The sequence below is a fragment of the Dasypus novemcinctus genome, chromosome 8, assembly GCF_030445035.2.
Source record: "Dasypus novemcinctus isolate mDasNov1 chromosome 8, mDasNov1.1.hap2, whole genome shotgun sequence".
NCBI classification, from domain to species: Eukaryota; Metazoa; Chordata; class Mammalia; order Cingulata; family Dasypodidae; genus Dasypus; species Dasypus novemcinctus.
The window spans coordinates 16,364,083-16,383,694 of NC_080680.1; the positions used below are offsets into that span (position 1 = coordinate 16,364,083).

General features: G+C 37.8%; 1 protein-coding gene across 5 annotated transcripts in view; it reads right to left on the minus strand.

Moving 5' to 3' along the window:
* The window catches only part of MFSD14B (major facilitator superfamily domain containing 14B), a 145,891-nt gene extending 130,786 nt beyond the window's left edge, over positions 1–15,105 (minus strand). Inside the window, exon 1 of one of the 5 annotated variants that reach the window (XM_058301493.2) lies at positions 14,965–15,096. The gene's annotated coding sequence lies outside the window, so the exon portion shown is untranslated. Of the gene's footprint in view, positions 1–14,748; positions 14,814–14,960 lie in introns of those variants that run through there. The other 4 variants (XM_058301492.2, XM_058301491.2, XM_071216590.1 and 1 more) reach the window with 4 other exon arrangements.
* Positions 15,106–19,612: the final 4,507 nt, after the last annotated feature.

A 19,612-nucleotide genomic window follows, 5' to 3' on the forward strand; every position in this document is an offset into this window, starting at 1 on the left:
AGATATAATTTAAAAAAGAAAATTACAGCCCCTTTTTCACTAATAAACACAGATGCAAAAATCCTCAATAAAATATTTGCTAATCATATCCAACAACACATTAAAAGAATTACTCATCATGATCAACTGTGTTTTATACTAGGCATGCAAGGGTGGTTCCATGTAAGAAAATCAGTAAGCACAATAAAATACATTAATAAACCGAAGAAGAAAAATCACATGATCTTATCGATTGAGGCAAAAAACACATTTGACAAAATACAGCATCCCTTCCTGATAAAAATACTATAAAAGATAGGAATTCAATGAAACTTTCTCAACACAATAAAGGCCATATATGAAAAACCCACAGCTAACATTATATTCAGTGGTGAAAGACTGAAAGCTTTCCCTTTGAGATCAGGAACAAGATAAGGATGCCCACTGTCACCACTGTTGTTCAATATAGTGCTAGAGGTTTTAGCTAAAGCAATCAGGCAAGAAAAAGAAATAAAAGGCATCCAAATCAGAAAGGAAGAAGCAAAATATCTGCTATTCACAGAGGATACAATCCTATATCTAGAAAGTCCCAAAAAATGCAACAAAGCTGCTAGAGATAATAAATAATTTCAGTAGTGTGTGAGGATACAAGATCAATAAGCAAAAAGTAGTGGTGTTTCTATATAATCATTGTGCAATCTGAAGGGGAAGTCTGTGGAAAAAAATTCCATTTACAACAGCAATTAAAAGAATCAAATATTTAGGAATAAATTTAAGCAAGGATGTAAAGCACTTGTATTCAGAAAACTACAATGCATTGCTAAAAGAAATTTTAAAGACCTAAATAATTGGAAGAACATTCCATGTTCATGGTCTGAAGACTAAATATCATTAAGATGCCAATTCTACCCAAATTTATAAACAGATTCAATGCAGTCCCTATTAAAATTACACCAACATTTTTTAAACAAATGGAAAATTACCAAATTTATTTGGAAAGGTAAGGGGCCCCAAATAGCCAGAAACATCTAATAAAGGAAAAGCAAAGTTGGAGGACTCTCAAGTCCAGATTTTAAATCATATTTCCTAGCTACACTGGTAAAAAACAAAAACAAAAAAACAACAACAAAAAAAAAAACAGCACGGTACTGGCATAAAGATAGACACACAGACCAATGGAACCAAATTGATGGTTCAGAAACAGACCCTCACATCTATGGTCAAGAGATTTTTCACAAGCCTGTCAAACCCACCCAGCTGGGGCAGAATAATTTATTCAACAAATGTGCTGGAAGATCTGGATCTCCACAGCCAAAGGAAAGAAAGAAGACCCCATCTCACACCTTATACAAAAATAAACTCAAAATGGATCAAAGAACTAAATATAAAAGCAAGAACCACAAAGCTCCTAGAAAAATTGTGGGAAAACATGATCAAGACCTGGTGGCAGGTGGTGCAGTCTTAAACCTTACACTGAAAGCATGAGCAATGAAAGGAAACACAGATAAATGGGACCTCCTCAAATGAAACACTTTTGTGATACAAAGACTTCATCAAGAAGGTGAAAAGGCAGTCTCCCTCAATGGGAGAAAATATTTGGAAACCACATATCTGATAATGGTTCAATTTCCATTTTATATAAAGATTATCAACAACTCAACAATAAAAGAGCAAGCAATCCAATTACAAAAATGGGTAAAATATTTAAATAGACATTTCTCCAAAGAGGAAATACAACTGGCCAAAAAGCACATTAAAAAAAAAAGTTCCATATCACTAGCTATTAGGAAAATGCGAATCAAAACAACGATATATCATCTCCCACCACAAAGAATGGCCATTATTATTTTTTTTTAGAAAAATGAGAAAAAAAATTTATTTCCTAAAGTATGATATGGAAATAACATATTATTAGGAAATTGATTCATATCACAGGGTTAATTATATTTTCATAGTAATCTTCTTATCCAAAGTTCTCCATGAACTATTTTATAGTAAATATAGGGCAATATTTAAATATTTGAAAATATATATTCAGTAAAAAAAAATAGGTATAACAAATATATTGTATTTGAAATATAAATGCATCCTTATATATTGTATAATACTTTATATATTTATGATAATGGTTAAGTAGTAAATATTAAATGGGTTTCAGATTTTCTTTTTTTTTTTCCTACTATATTTTAATAAGAGTAGGATTTTTTTCTGTTTTTTTATACTTTTTTTTTAAGGTAATAGATCACAAAGAAAGTTACATTTTAAAAAAACATAAAAAACATAAGAAGTTCCCATATACTCTATTCTCCAATCCCCCACCCCAGTAAATTGTATTTTTTTTAAGATAAATACATCACAAAAAAAAGTTACATTAAAAAATATAATAGGTTCACATATACCCCCCACTCCCCCTCCCACCCCACTCCTCCCACACCAACAACCTCCTCCATCATTGGGGCACACTCATTGCACTCAGTGAACACATTTTGGAACACTGCTGCACCACATAGATAATAGTTTACCCTGTAGTTCACACTATCCCCCCAGTACATTCAGTAGGTTATGGCAGGATATATAAAGTCCAGCATCTGACCCTGCAATATCATTTAGAACAACTCAAAGTCCCCAAAATGCCCCCACATTACATCTCTTCTTCCCTCTCCCTGCCCTCAGCAACTACTGTGGTCAATTTCTTCACCTCAATGTTACAATCAGAACAGCCATTATTAAAAAACAGAAAACAATAAGTGCTGGAAAGAATGTGGAGAAAAAGGAACACTCCTTCACTGTTGCCTGGATTATAAAATTATACAGCCTCTGTGGAAGAGTTTGGCAGTTCTTCAGGAAGCTAAATATAGAACGGTCATATAATCCAGCAATTCTTCTACTAGGAATATATCCAGAAGAACTGAAAACTGTGACATGGACATCTGCACACCTATGTTCACAGCATTATTCATAATTGCCAAAAGATGGAAACAACCCAAGTGTCCATCAACCAATGAATGGATAAGCAAAATGTGGTTATATACATACAATGGAATACTATGCTGCAGTAAGAAGAAATGAAATTGGGACACATATGATAACATGGATGAATCCTGAAGTAAGCCAGACACAGAAGAATAAATAGTACATGGTCTCATTAATATGAAGAATAAATGCATGGAGTTAAAACCTATAGAATACGTTATTATGAGATAGGAGGGATAAGAAGAACTATCGGTGCTTAAATATATGTAGAAGTTTTAATTAACTTGTCTGTAAAAGTGAAGAAATGGATAGAGTTGATGGTAGCACATTATAGTGAATAAAGCTGGTTTATAAATAAGACTGTGATTGAAAATAGTCATCTAGGGATGTAAATGTCAATTGAAAGAAAGCTAGAGAATAATCTAGAGACTGAATATCACAGTGAAACCAGAGGTGAATGAGAATTGTGGTTGACAGTACAGAGATGCAAGAGTGTCCTTCTATGAGTTAAAGTGGATGTACATCAATCACTACTGCAGGGTGGTGGGAATGTGGAGTAGTATGGGAAAATACAACTGATGTGACCTATGGACTGTGGTTAACAGCAATATTGCAATATTCTTGCATCAATACCAAAGATGTACTGAGTCGATAATGGGGGAGTATGGAAAAAGTGTGGCAAATGTACGCTATAGACCATGGTTGGTGGTAACAGTCTGAATGATATTATCTCATAATCTGTAACAAATATTTCATCAGTGTAGTGTGTTGGTGAAAGGGCACTGTATGGGAATTCTACACATGTACATGATTGTTTTACAATTCACAACCTCTGTAATAAAAACATATTTTAAAAAATAATAAGGTTGGTTGCAGGGAAAACACACCAAATGTTAAGATATGGACTATACTTAGTAATATTTTGATGATGCTCTTGCATAGTTTGTAACAAATGTTTCACAACAATGCAACAAGATGTTTGTGGTGGGGTGATGTATGGGACCCCTGTATGATGGTATGCATGTTTATTTTGCATGTTCACAACTTTTACTATACACTTTTGCTTATGTATGTTTAAGTATGAATGATATACTTCAATAAAAATATATATTTTTTAAAAAAAGAATTCTACACCATGATCAAGTGAGATTTATCCCTGGTAAGCAAGGTTGGTGCAACATAAGAAAACAAATTATTGTAATGCCACATTAACACAATAAAAGTGAAGAAAACATGATCATCTCGATGTTGAAAAGGCATTTTTCAAAATACAGCACTGTTCCTTGATAAAAATACTTAGAATACTAGGGATAAAAGAAAACTTCAACAAGATAAAGTACATATATGAGAAGCTCACAGCTAACATCCTTGTTAATGGTGAAAGACTGAAAACTTTACCTCTAAGATCAGGAACAAGACAAGGATGCCCACTGTCACCATTGTTATTCAACAATTTACTGGAAGTCTTTGCCAGAGCTCTTAGGCAAGAAAAAGAAAAAGTATCCAAATTGGAAAGGAAGAAGTAAAAGTGTCCCTATTTGCAGATGACATGTTTCTATATATAGAATATACTGAAAAATCCACAACTAAGCTCCTAGAGCTAATAAAATGAATTCAGGTAATTGTCAAGGAAAAAGATCAACATGCAAGTATCAGCTCTGTTTCTAAACACAAGCAATGAACAATCAGAAGAATTCAAGAGAAATATTCCATTTGCAATAGCAACTAAAACAATCAAGTATCTAGGAATAAACATACTTAACATACTTGTACTCAGAAAATCACAGAACATTACTAAAGGAAATTAAAGAGGACCCAAATAAATGGATGGATAATCTGTTTTCACAGATTGGAAGACTAAATATTAGTATGATGTCAATTCTACCCAAAATAATTTACTGATTCAATACAATTTCAATCAAAATGCCAACAACCTTCTTTGCAGAAATGGAAAAGCCCATCATCAAATTTATATGGAAGGGTAAGGGGCACCAAAGAGCTAAAACTATCTTGAAACAAAAGAATGAAATTGGAGGACTCATAATTGCTGATCTTCAAATATATTACAAAGTCACAGTAACCAAAACTGCACGGTACTGGCACAAGGGCAGACATATATAACACTAATAGAAAAGCATGAGATCAGAAATCAGTCCTCACATTTATGGCCAACTGATTTTTGACAGTGGAAAAGACCACTCAATTGGGTAAGAATAGTTTCTTCACCGAGATGGGACCTTTTGATTGTTACTTTAGTAAGGCATGGCCCAGGATGGGGCTTAATCCTCTTATTAGAGTCTTTTATAAGAGAATGAAATTCAGAGAGAGAGAGAGAAAGCCAGAGAAGCAGGAGAGTGAAAGCAACAAGACCCAGAGAAGGAAGAGACCAGCAGGTATAGCCATGTGCCTTGCCATGTGACAGAGGAGTCAAGGATCACCAGCAGCCAGTCTTCAGGGAGAGAGCATGCCTGATGAGGCCTTGATTTGGACATTTTCATGGCTTCAGAACTCTGAGCTTGCAAGAAAATAAATCCCCACTGTAAAATTTTAAAAAATAATAATCCCTGAGAATACACAACTTGGTGATTATACTAAATGCCAATGATTATACACTTTAAATAAAAATTATATATTGTTTATGAACAAAAAATAATAAGGTGGGTTGGGGAAAAATACAACAACTGTAAGATATGGACTACAGTTAGAAATAATACTTTGAAGATGCTCTTTCATCATTTGTCACAAATGTTCTTTCATCATTTGTTACAAATGTTTCACAACAATGCAACGTATTTGTGGTGATGTGATGTATGGGAGCCCTGTATAATATTATGCATGTTTGTTTTGTAAGTTCACAACTTTTACTGTATACTCATTGTTTATGTATGTTTATGTATGTTCATGTACAAACAACATACTTCAATAAATTTTTTAAACAAATCAATTTTATTGATACACATTTATAAAACATACATTTTATCCAAAATGTACAGTCAGTGTTATCTGGTATAAACACATAGCTGTACATTTATCACTTAAATCATTATTAAAGCATCTTCATTATTTCAATAATAATAAACAAACGAAAGACAAGAAAATTCCTCACCTCTCAATCTCTCTGTTTCCCCTGCTGTACATAGCTGCTATTTCTGGCTATTCTTGCATAATTATATTTTATTAAGCAGTTTTATTGAGCTATATTCACATACCATATGATCTATCCAAAGCCTAAAATCAATGACTTTTTAAAAAGCTGTTAAAAAGCCCTTTATTGTAAAATTATAAAATAAACAGAAAAATAGATTGAAAGAAATTACAAATTTTAAGAGAGAGTACATGGGAAGCGGACTTGGCCCAGTGGATAGGGCATCCGTCTACCACATGGGAGGTCCACAGTTCAAACCCCGGGCCTCCTTGTCCTGTGTGGAGCTGGCCCACATGCAGTGCTGATGCGCACAAGGAGTGCCGTGCCATGCAGGGGTGCCCCCCGCGTGGGGGAGCCCCATGCGCAAGGAGTGTGCCCCGTAAGAAGAGCCACCCAGCACGAAAGAAACTTCAGCCTGCCCAGGAATGGCACTGCACACACAGAGAACTGATGCAGCAAGATGACGCAACTAAAAGAGACACAGATTCCCATGCTGTTGACAACAACAGAAGCGGACAAAGAACACACAGCAAATGGACACAGAGAGCAGACAACCAGGGTGTGTGGGGGAGGGGAAGGGGAGAGAAATAAAATAAATCTTAAAAAAAAGAGAGAGTGCAAGGCCAGTTTTGGTTTAATATAATCAATTATAAAAAATAGATAAAGCAACATTTATAAATGTAAATAATTCAAATATAATAGAAATGAGTTATAACAATTCTAATTTTTATATTACAGCTCTAACTATTAAACATAATAATCTCTAAAAATGAAACAAATTGTTGGTTTAGTTATTTAATTTCCATTTAGGCCATAATTCTTTGTAGGTAATCAAATTCCTACTTGGGAATTCTCCACATCTTATTGGAATGAATTACAACAGATAACTATTTGCCAACTTATATTTTTATGAGGCAGAAAAACACAAAATCTTGTTCAACAGTAGTCATGCTAACTCATTAATGATCCAGAAAGATTATTTTAATTAAATACTATGAATAAGAAAGGGTTAAAGAAAAATGAAGTATCCAAAAATATATCTCTTCTCCATTCCTCCTCAACTAAAAGCAAGTGTTTATTATGTATGAAAAAAATTACAGAATACTAATCACAGGAACAATTTGCCAGTTGCACTGAGTAATTATTGTTCATATACTATAATATTGTTATTTTACATTTATTTGGTCTACTCCAGCTCTTTTTTGTTTAGTATTTGTGTGGAACACATTTTTCCAACCTTTCACTTTTAACCTGGTTGTGTTCTTACGTCTGAGATGGTTCTCTTGTAGACAATGTATAGAAGGCTCATATATTTTTATCCATTCTATCAGTTTATGTCTTTTGATTGGGGAGTTCAACCCATTAGCATTCAGTGTTGTTACTGAAAAGGCATTACTAACTTCATCTGTTTTGTTCTCCAGCTCTGTTATTTTATCTTTCTATTGTCTGTCTTCTTATCCTTTAGTTTACCTTTCCTAATAATCTTCATTTCTAAGCTCTTCTCTAATTTTCTCACCCTTTTATTTTCCTTTCAGGTTGCAGCACCCTCTTTAGTATCTTTTGCAAATCTGGTCTTTTGGTAACATATTCTATCAGTTTTTGTTTGTCTGTGAAGACTTTGAATTTACTCTTCCTTTTGGAGGACAGCTTTGCTAGATACAGAATTCTTGGCTAGCAGTTTTCCTCTTTCAGGACCTTAAATACATCATACCACATTATTCTTTCCTCCAAGATTTCTGATAAGAGGTCAGCACTTAATCTTATTGAATTTCCCTTGTACGTGATGCTTTTCTTTTTTTTTTTGCTGCTTTCAGAATCCCTTCTTTGTTGCTGATACTTGTCATTTTGAATAGTAGGTATCTCATGGTAGGTCTACTTGGATTTATTCTGTTTGTGGTGCATTGTCCTTCTTGGATATTGATATTTATGTCCTTCATAAGGGTTGGGAAGTTTTCAGTCATTATTTCCTCAAATATTCTCTCAGTTCCTCTTCCATTCTCTTCTCCTTCTGGTATAATGATAATGAAAATGTTTGTGTTTCATGAGGTTTTTCAATTCCCTGAGACTCTGTTCCATTTTTCCCATTCTCTTCTCTTTCTGTTCACCTATCTTTTCCAGTTCAGATGTCCTGTCTTTGAAACCAGTAATTCTGTCTTCAAGCAATTCAAATCTGCTCTTACGTAACTCACCTGTATTTTTAATCTCATCCATTTTGTCTTTCATTCCCATAAGGTCTGTTCCTTTTCCTTGCAGGCTTTCAAATTGTTCTTTATGCTCCCCCAACGTCTTCTTAACATCCTTTATTTCTTTAGTCATATATTTTTTAAATTCTTTTAAGGGATTGAGGAGAGTCATGTGACTATCACTGGTTAATTGTATAAAATCCTCTATCTCTTCAGGATATTTGGTTTGTTCTTTTCCTGGGCCATCTCTTCCTGCTTCCTAGTTTGGATTTTAATTTTTTGCTTATGTCTAGGAATCTAAATATGTTGGTGAATTTACTCTGGTGGCTAATTTCTCTCTCTTGTCTTTTTTTTTTTTTCTCACAGCTCTTTGAAATTTGGTTCAATTTATTCTCAGTCTTTAAAACTGCCCAGCTTAAGTTTTCAAAATTGGAACAGAGACTCACTAGTGGGGCTCAGGTTTTCTCCCAGGGGTTGGATACAGAGAGCACTGTTTTTGTCCCTGCAATTTCCAGACCAGCCAGCAGATGGCGCTAGCCAGCGTACCTTTCCACAGAGATGTTGTAGTCTTGGTTTTCCCGTGTTCCTGTTCTGACTTTCTAGATAGAAGATTCAAAGTGGGCTTTCCTAGCCAAATTCACTGAAGAAAAGCACCCCGACCTCCTCTCCCTTTTCCCTTGAAACAGCTGAAAGGGAGAAAGTTGTCTGTTCTCCTCTTATCAGCTGCAGCGAGCCAGGTGTTCTACCTCAGCTTAATATCTTGGGGTTGGGGGAGGGGAGCCCTTTCCAGCTGTCATGAGGGCTAGGTAACTCATGCTGCTGTTTTGGCTTCTTTGTATCTCTTCACCCTCTTGGAAGGTGTATTGCACTGCCCTGGTCCGCTGTCCCCCAAAACAGGTCCCCCAGACAGCTTTTGGTCTTTCTCCATTGTTTTTGTGAGAGTACTCAGTTCTGTTAGTCTGTTGCCATCTTCCCATAATCCTCCCAATAAATATTTTTTAAAATGAAGAAGGAAGGCGGCGGACTTGGCCCAGTGGTTAGGGTGTCTGTCTACCACATGGGAGATCCATGGTTCAAACCCTGGGCCTCCTTGATCCGTCTGGAGCTGGCTCATGTGCATTCCTGATGCGCGCAAGGAGTGCCGTGCCACGCAGGGGTGTCCCCCGCGTAGGGGAGCCCCATGCACAAGGAGTGTGCCCCGTAAGGAGAGCCACCCAGCACAAAAGAAAGTGCAGCCTTCCTAGGAATGGTGCCACACACACGGAGAGCTGACACAACAAGATGATGCAACAAAAAGAAACACAGATTCCCGTGCTGCTGACAACAACAGAAGCAGACAAAGACGCAGCAAACAGACACAGAGAACAGACAACCGGGGTGGGGGGAAGGGGAGAGAAATAAATAAATAAATCTTTAAAAAAAAAAAAGAAATGATGCTGGGAGAACTGGATCGGCATTTGTAAAAAACAACAACAACAAAAAAAACATTGACTCCCACTTCACCCAGTAATCAAAAATCAACTCAAAATGGATCACCTTAATATAAGGTCTTAATACAAACTCCTAAAAGAAAACAGAGGGAACCATCTTTAAGACCTTGTGTTAGGCAATGCATTCTTATACTTAACACCCAAAGCACAAGAAACAAAAGAAAATAATAGATAAACGGGACCTCCTCAAAATTAAAAACTTTTGCACCTCAAAAGACTTTGTCACAAAAGTGAAAAGTCAATCTACTCGACTTACCCATTGACAGTAGGGTCTTTTGATGAGGCTACTTCAGTTAAGATATGACCCATCTCAACCAATACAGGTCTTAATCCTATTACTGGAGTCCTTTGTAAAAGAATGAAATTCACATGAAGAAAAAAAAAAAGCCACAGATAGCAAGAAGCTGAAACGGAGTCTGAAAGAGAAAGAAGAGACCAGGAGACACTGACATATGCCTTGCCATGTGACAAGTGTCACCAGTAGCCAGTCCCAGAACTTGTCTTCAGGAAGATGATGATGTCTTCATTTGGACATCTTTCCAGACTCAAAATTTTGAGTGGATAGCCTAGGAAACTAAAACGATGTTTGTTCAACTCTCTCAGCAACTGACGAATGAGCAGAGAATATATCACATAAGACACAGATCTTATCACGAATAATAAATTTTATTTAATCCATGATAAATCTAACAGTGCAAACAACAATAAAAATTAACATTTTTCAGGCACTTAAGAAACTGGAGAGGTGAGGAGGCAAAATGAGAACAGTTAGGAGGCTACCACATTCATTCTGATAGAGATGATGGTGGTTCTGACCAGGGAAAAAAGGTGGAAGCAAAAAGAAGGGGCTGGTGTGGATGTCTTTTGAAGATGAGGTATGGGATTTCCTGACTTGGAGGACAGGAGGTGGAGAAAAACAGAGAAGCCAAGAAATGCAGCAAAGCTGAGACCTGTACACCTATCAAGATTGAGCCACTAAACATGGAAAGGGGGAAACAGGAGAAGCAGGTTCAAGAAGAATTTTAGAGATCACTTATGGCATGTTAGACATCCAAATGCAGATGATCTGGAAACAGCTGTGTGTGATTCTGGTCTGCATGATTAAGACTGGGATGGACTGATAAATATAGAAGTCATGAAGTACAGATGGTGTTTAAAGCCAAGCACCTGAATGCAATCAGAAGGAGAACAAGCTGCTGAAGAAGAAAAGTAGTGCAAGGGAGACACTAAATGTAGTGGTTTAAGAAAAAAGACACAGGAAATAGAAGGAAAGGGTAGTGAGATATGATAAAACAATCCCAAAGGATTTTATTTGTGGAGTCAGGAAACCCTCCTGGAAAGCACAGGTATGTTAACTGAAATCTTAAGGATTTGGCTGGAGTGTCTCTAAGCAAATTTGCTTGCCACATGAATTAGTTTAATGGGAACATGTATGTAATCCCTGAGACAACAAAGAAGTGCTCTTTGAAGAAACTTAGGGCAGAAAAGACTGCAGGCAGGTGGGGGTGGATTGGACTGGAGAGGGTGGCAGAAAAAGAGCATTCCAGTAAGTCCCATAGTCCTTGTTCCAGTGCAAACCCTGACAAAGTTAAAGCAGGAGAGTGCTATAATGATATTTCTATTTACAAGAGAGCCCTTTAGGTGCAGAATCCACGGAAGTAAGGTCTAGAGAATATACCAAGAGAAAATTTAGGAGGGTATTGGTGGATTTTAAATATTCAATGATGGACTGATGAAAGAAATGGCACCTCTAGCACACCATGTAATCTAGAAAAGGAAGTCAAGAATAATTTAGGGAAACGGACTTGGCCCAGTAGTTAGGGCGTCCGTCTACCACATGGGAGGTCCACGGTTCAAACCCCGGGTCTCCTTAACCCGTGTGGAACTGGCCCATGTGCAGTGCTGATGCGCGCAAGGAGTGCCACGCCACGCAGGGGTGTCCCCAGCGGAGGGGAGCCCTACGCGCAAGGAGTGCACCCGTAAGGAGAGCCGCCCAGTGTGAAAGAAAGTGCAGCCTGCCCAGGAATGGCGCGGCCCACACTTCCCATGCCGCTGACGACAACAGAAGCGGACAAAGAAACAAGACACAGCAAACAGACACAGAGAACAGACAACCGGGGGAGGGGGGGGAATTAAATAAATAAATAAATCTTTAAAAAAAAAAAGAATAATTTAATTTTTTCTTGGATACCATCTTGACCAAATGTAGATTAAGTATGGCCTGAGTCAGACCGAAGGGGCAATCCCACTAGTCCAACCTAGGGTAATTTGAGCATTAAAATAATGATATAGATGACAACATATTGAATAAAATAACAGAACCCCTGAATCCATAATGTTAACAAACAGATAACAGAGCTAGCCCTTTGTATGGTAGACAGCCAAATACGGCTTATATATCATCACAAAGCCAAAACATGTTTTTGTGTGTGGAGGAACCTGGCAGAAATTTCACCAGGTTATCTAGTCACATCACCATGTGTAGGTGGATCTCATTTTCCTCCTGAGAGCAAAGCTTCAGGCGGGGGTGTTCCTACTAGGATTGCAAGGCCTGCCTGAAAATGTCAGGCAGACCATGGCTGGGGTCATCTGTGCTCTTAATTTTGTCAAAGATGTAAAAGTAAGGAGCATCTCAGGAGGTATTCCAGATTGAAGGAGACTGGATGGTAATAGAAAAATAGATACTTTTGAGACAGTTGGGGATGGTTGGGACAGGGGGTCAAAGTTGAAGGGGTCTGTAGATGAGATCACACTGTAAAGGAAACAGGAATAAATAACTAGAGTAACTTTTGTGGAAGGTTTAATAGGCAAATGGGTAAAATAATAACCGGGGAATCTGAGTGAAGGGATCAGGATTTTTTTGTACTACTCTTGCAGTTTTTTTTATACATTTGATATTATTCCAAAATAAATTATTTTCAGGAACACCCATGTGCTACCACACCATTAAATCTTTTCAAGAGGGCAACAGATGTTGTGACAAAGTTGTCCATATAAGAGCCTGGATGTCATTTAAAAAAAGGAAAGTGTGATTATTGTGTTAACAGCACTTTGTCTTTTGTGTCCTGGATAATTTGGGGCATTTATGACAACAGAGGGATATTGGTATTCCTGTTTTGTATAGTAATCCCCTCCTCTACTGCATATTCTAAAGACTGACTTTTCTTTGCCCCAGGCTGAAAACCATGGAGGACACTTACTTATGCAATTCCCTCCTCAAGCTAGGGGCATGCTACTCAGGAATTTCACCTTGAGCTCATGCTCTATAGCCTCAGATCATCTCAGTTCAGATTTCCTGTACTTGGCTGTCTTTTGTCAGTCTGTGAATGTGTTTCAGAAGTCATGAAGAGAGGCTTGGCCAGCATGTGGGATCTGCTAGGATACTTAGTGCCGTTATGGACAAATGACCTTGACAATGGGAAGAATAAACAAGGTGGAGAAGTACATGGGGGTTATAAGATGTTGGAATTTACTTTTATGTGCCAAGTTAGGAGAGGAACAAATATAATCAGGGTACTTTGTACACAAATGAACAGTTATTAAATGGATATGTAATAGAAGATAGAGCTAGAGTTAACATATCATATGAAGAAATATACTATGCTAAAATAAAAATCGTCTTGATGTAAATAGATTACAAATATTTATGCAACTTAGTGGGATAATATATTGAACTAAGAGAAAATAGGTAATGAAGGTCAAGAAACAATCCTGACAATATATAAAAGTAGATGCTTATTTGAACATTTATCCCCTTGCTTATCACAAATGCGAGAAAGTAACTTTGAAAGTATATTTGATTAATGTAAAATTTATCAAGACATATATAAATATATTTTCAAATCTGAAAGCACGGAAACAGAAAAGCAAAGAATTTGAAAATGGTTCATCACCAGGTAAAAATATTTATTATGTGGAAAAGGCATATATAAAATAATGAGATTATAGATATCCTAATTTCATCTTTCCAATAGAGATATACAAAATTAAATTAAGTGCTTTCAGATTTAGAAATTTTAACAGGAGAAATTTGCTTTCAACAAATACATCTGATTTACAGAAAGCAGCCCCTGACCCAGTTCTTAAATAAACTGATAATTTAAGTCTTGGAGATATTTCATCTTAAATAGTTTTAAGATGTAGAAATGAAGTCACCATCATGTTTCAACTTTCAAAATCGGATTTGTCTTAATGCATGAATTTTACTTGTGCAAACTTGTCCTAATTTTGGAGGTGGCACATATATATATATATATAAAACACATACATATAGATATATATGCATATATATATCTTCTTGAGGTAAAATTCATGTAACATAAAATTAATCATTTTAAAGTGTACAATTCACGGGTATTTAATACATTCTCATGCTGTGCAAGTATCACCTCCACCTCCTCCATCCTATAGGGATCAATCTATATATTTTTAAAATAATATTAGTTCACAGTGAAATACAAGACATTTCAGTAAGCTGAGCTTCATTAAAAACAACTTAAGATCACCACTGGTGCATGAGAAATTGTTCAAAGTGGCAATTTTCCCCATTGAAAACTAGATAAATTAAGATGAATACTTCCAAAATTTTATTGATGAGCTTGTTTTCATTCAAGGCAGGAAAGGAAAACTATATAGTTGGGTTGTTTTGTTTTGTTTTTTTTTTGTAAGTAACTTATTTAAAATTAAAATAATGTTGGGAGTTGTATTGCCCATACTTGTAAAATTTTCAACATTTTTTCCAACTATGTTAGTCTTGCAGGAAAAATTAACCAATAAAAAATTAAGGGGTACGATTTTCCCTTTTCCCTGAGGCTTCTATGTGGCTCAGACAGGACCGGCCTGTCCCCAACTTTTCTGACTGGAAGGTTCCTTTCCTATTCATCTCAGTATTGTATTTCCTTTTCCCCTCTCTCTCTGACTCCGTATCAGGACTGTCTCCAGGAACACTCTTAAATCTGTAAAAAGTCTTACAGCGTACCAAAGTTCAAGCTGGCAAACCTCTCAATGAGCCGATAATTTTACCAGGTCTTGCTAAGAAATCACCTGAAGAAAGGAAAGAAAAACATTCATGGCAACAGTGCCGAAAATGATGGTCCTGTGGACGCTAGCTTAAAAACAAAACAAAACACCTCGGAGAAGCCGCGACGAAGCCCCTCCCTCAACACCAGGCGCGAACTGGAAGCTTTTTACCCACTGCGGACGCCGCCGACCTCCTGCCAAGGTCCCGCGGGGAGGAAGCTCGGGTCCTCAACGCGGGCGGCCCTGGCCGCCGGGTCCGGCCGGGACCAGGCTCTTGTTCTCGCTGCGGAGACGGTGCCACGGTCTTCCAGGCTGATCCGCGGAGGCCCTTCCGGCGGTTTGGTCAGAAAAGACGGGTTCGCGCCCCCTCGCGGCCGGCGGTGCACAGCGCAGGAAGCGGCGGGCTCTGTCTGGCGGGGGCAGTGCGGCCCCTCCAGGGCCACCGGCGGATTCCCTGGGGGTGGTGTCCAGATGATTCACTGCCACTGACTGAGCCGGGTGAAGTGGACTCCTCAGCACAGTCAACACTGAAGGCGTCGGGAAGGAAGGATCCGGAGAAAGTGCAGGAGAGGGGGGAGACTCCTCTCGGTCCCCAGACTCCTCTGTCCACGTCAGTCCTGGGACGCAGGCTTTTATCTCCGCCCCCACCCGTCTGGACAATCCCTGAGCAAAATACCGGCACATTTCAACGTGTGTGTCCCTGACATCCCACGTGACTCCCCGCCAAGACCCCGCTCACCCAGAGTCCATCCCTCTTTTATCCTTTATCTCTCCCACCCACCACACTGTCCCCTCAGGAGACGTACACAGTTTATTGGTGAATGTACTGGGGCTCAAGGGCGGTAAGGATCACAAACTGGAAGCGGTGCACGCCCAACCCAGTGTTTCCAGCTCAGGGTGTGAGAGCTGCAGGGGTCGCCGAAGCCCAGAAGGGGGCTGTTTAAGCCAAAGAGGTGGTCAAGGCCCCTCCTTCACCATATGCTATTTGGAATTCCACCTGGGGAATCCCTGCCAAGGGCTCACTATGGGGATTTCCAGGTGTTCATAAAGAGACCCCTTTGTTTTTCTTTCCTGTGAATTTCTTCTCTTAGCTTCTAGTGCCTGTATTATTAGTCAGGGTTTTCTAGGGAAACAGAGTGGACAGGAAATATCTGTAAATATTATGAGATTGTTATAAGAATGTCTCTTCTTACTGTAAGGATGCACAAGTCCAAATTCCTTAGGGCAAGCTGCAAGCCGGAACTCTGATAAAGGTGCTTAATGAATGCACCAGGAGAAGCTGCCTGCTGAGCAAAACAATCAGGAACAAAATAATAAACTCCATAAATTGTGATAGCAATCTCAGAAAAAAAATCCTGCATTAGTCAGGGCTCTGTAGGAAAACGGGACCAACGGGAGATATCTACAAATATTATGAGATTTTATAAAATTGTCTCACGAAACTGTGGGGAGGCACAAGTCTAAATTCCAAAGCTCATGCTGCAAGCTAGGAACTCTGATGAAGATTTCTCTCTTTTTTTTTTTTTTAATGAATTCCGCAGGAGAAGCTGGCTGGCTGAAGAAAGATGAAAATTCTCTCTTCTGTCTGCTGAAACCATCACTTCTCCTTTTATAGCCTTAAAATGACTGGGTGATATTTCTCTTATTGTTAACGGCAATTGCCTCAATTGATTGTAGATGTAATCAGCCATAGATGCAACCAACTTACTGATGACTGAAGTCCATGAAATGTCCACACAATAACAATCAGGTCAGTGCTTACCTGACCAAACAACTGGGCACCATAACCAGGCCAAGCTGACATATCGACTTAGCCATCATAGTCCCCATGGAGGGAAAAATTAACAAATAAATTAGATTTGCAAGGCTTGTTGGACACTGAAAAACTGAACTATGACCTGCAAGGCTCCCCTTCAGGGGATCTGATTTGCCCCCCAGTTCCTTGACATAATGTCCATACCCTTTAAAAGGTATAATAAGTGCCTTAGGAACTGGACTGTCCAAGTATTGGTCTGTACCTGTCACTGTGTCTGGAGTGTGCCTTAAGCTCTCTCTGCCTCTCCGTCACTATCTGTATATAAATCTGACTCAGAGAGTTAATGAGAGGTTTGTGTGGGAACTGTATAAAGAGCTCAGAATATTATCTTGCTCCCTGTTAACTCTTTTAATGTCTATTCTGGTTTTTAAAAACCAGGGGGTCAAATTTCAGGGTCATAATTTGCCACATGAAAACTCCTACTCAATTCATTTTGCCACAATTCTTACTTTGGATTTGCTGTTTGAAGAGTTTGTTCTTGTTTTCCCATCTTCCACTTTGTAGAAGAAGGCAAATGAAATCACTTGGCCACATTACTGCTATTTGTGTGTGAAACTAGACCCAGAATTTCCAGTGGGAAGCAGCTGGGAGAGTAAAAATGAATTATTTAACTTTAAGATTAATTATAAAATGCTGCACTTATCACAGAGTGTTGCAGTAGAAGTATGCTGGGCCCATAACTCAGGGTTGAAGGGTCAAAACCATATTCTGTTAGGCCTTAGTTCTTATTTCTCCAGTCTTGCACTTTAATGATGAATTCTAGGGTACCAAGATAATCTGCATACAAACCAGGCAATAAACATTGTCCACAAATCATTAAGTTCATATTTCTTTAATAAAACATTTCTCCAGAAACCCCAGCATCTATATCCAATCGTCTCCATATTCTTTTAACCTTTACTCCTGCTTCTTTAACGTGATGATATTACCTAATCATTCATTGAGGAAATAAAGCCCTTCAGACAAGAGTTGAATTGCCTTCACATAACCCATAAAAGTAATATGCACAAGGCTGACCCTATCACATTTTTCCTTGCTCCATTTTATTAGAAAAATATGTCATTACTCTTGTCAAAAGCAAAGCCCTAAATCAATCAGGGTGAGCTTTGATCCAGAATACTGGAGTCCTTCAAGCAGAGTAAAAATCAGCAACGAGAGAAGCTACAGTAAGCAGCCAAAGGTGAAAATCAATGGCACTCAGAGGAGAAAGGAGAAGACATTGCCATGTGCAAAGGATAAGGCGTTGCCATGTGATGGAAAAGAGGAAAGCCAAGGAACCCCAAAGATTGCTAGCAAGCCAGAAGATACTGACCCTAGGAGGAAGAAAGCCTCCTTGCATCTGAAATCATGAACCAATAAATTCCTGTTGTTAAGCCAACTCATTGAATGGTACTTGTTTTAGTAGCTAGGAAATGAAAACACCATGCTTAATCAACTCACTAAAGTACTTTCATCTTCCTTCTTCTGGCTGCCTGGTCCTCATTCTTCAAGGTTAACGATAACTATTACAACTTTTAAAAAATCATCTACAATCATCCAACCTAAGATAGTGCCCCAGTGATTTTCCTTAATATAAAAGATCTCAATTTGACAATGTTGATATATATTGCATTCACTTGTTTGATATCTCCTTCTACACTCTTATCACTAAACTTTAAACCTCATTAAGGAAGTAATAATGTCTATTTTGTCTGCCTTTCTATTAATAAGAATAGAGAAACTAAGAGTAATTATCTAAGAATAATGTCTGTATTGCCTACCTTTATCTGATTGCTGAGAGAAGTTGCTTAACAAGAAATTATATAGTGTATGGCCCTATGAAGCACATAAAATTGAGATTTCCACCATTTGTCTCTACTTGAACACTTCTTGTCATTGTTCCGTGTATCTGAGAAAGTAAATAAAGATCTCAGCCTCACATTTTTTTCTTTATTAAAGAAGTTGTGGGTTTACAGAACAATCATGCATAAACTAAAGGACTCCCATATACCACCCTAATATTAACACCTTATATTGGTGTGGAAAATTTTTTACTATTGATGAAAAGTACATTTGTATAATTGTACCATTAACTATAGTCCATGATTTAACTTAGCTCCATGGATTTAAAAAAAATTATTCTGTTCCCGTATATACAATATAACATTTATCTTTTCGACCACATTCAGATATATATATATATATATATATTTCAGTGCTGTTAATTATATTTTCAATGTTGTGCTTCCATCACCACCATCCCTTATCAAAACAATTTACATCATTCCAAATTGGAATCCTGTACATTTTAATCCTTAACTTCCCATTTCTTAACCCCACCCTCTGGTAAGCTATATTCTAGATTCTGACCCTATGAGTTTGCTTATGATATTTGTCCTTTTGTTACTGGTTTATCTCACTCAACATGATGTCGTCAAGGTTCATCCATGTCTTCATATATATCAGGACTTCATTTTTATGGCTGTACAACATTCCATTATACATATCTCATTTTGTTAATCCTTTCATCAGTTGAGGGACACTTGGGTTGCTTCTGTGTTCCCACCAGTAAAGGCTGACTTGGGAAACTCCTCTCTGGCAACCCCCAACCCAAGAACTTGCTGTCCAGATAAAATAAGCTTGAGATAAAGAAAGTGGTGTCAGAAAATATTGAGGCAGGTGGTTTGGGGCAAATATTACATGCCTTAAACACCCAGGAGAGGGAGAAGGACTGCTACTGGAAAGTAAATGGGGCATGCAAACTCCTGTAAACAAGGGAACTCCAACGCAACTAATAAGTACAAGTCCAGGAAAAGATGCAGGCCCAGAAAAGACAGGAAAGAACCTTCAGTTTACATTTGCCTTGGGCAGATCTTCCTGATAAGAGGCCTAACACTCAAGAAAATCTCCATCATCACCAGCTTGTTACAAATCAAGAAACATGCTCAGGGAATAAATCCCACAGTTAACATTTTTAAATACTAAAATATACAGTGTACAAAAGAGTACAAGAAAACAAAAAGAAACA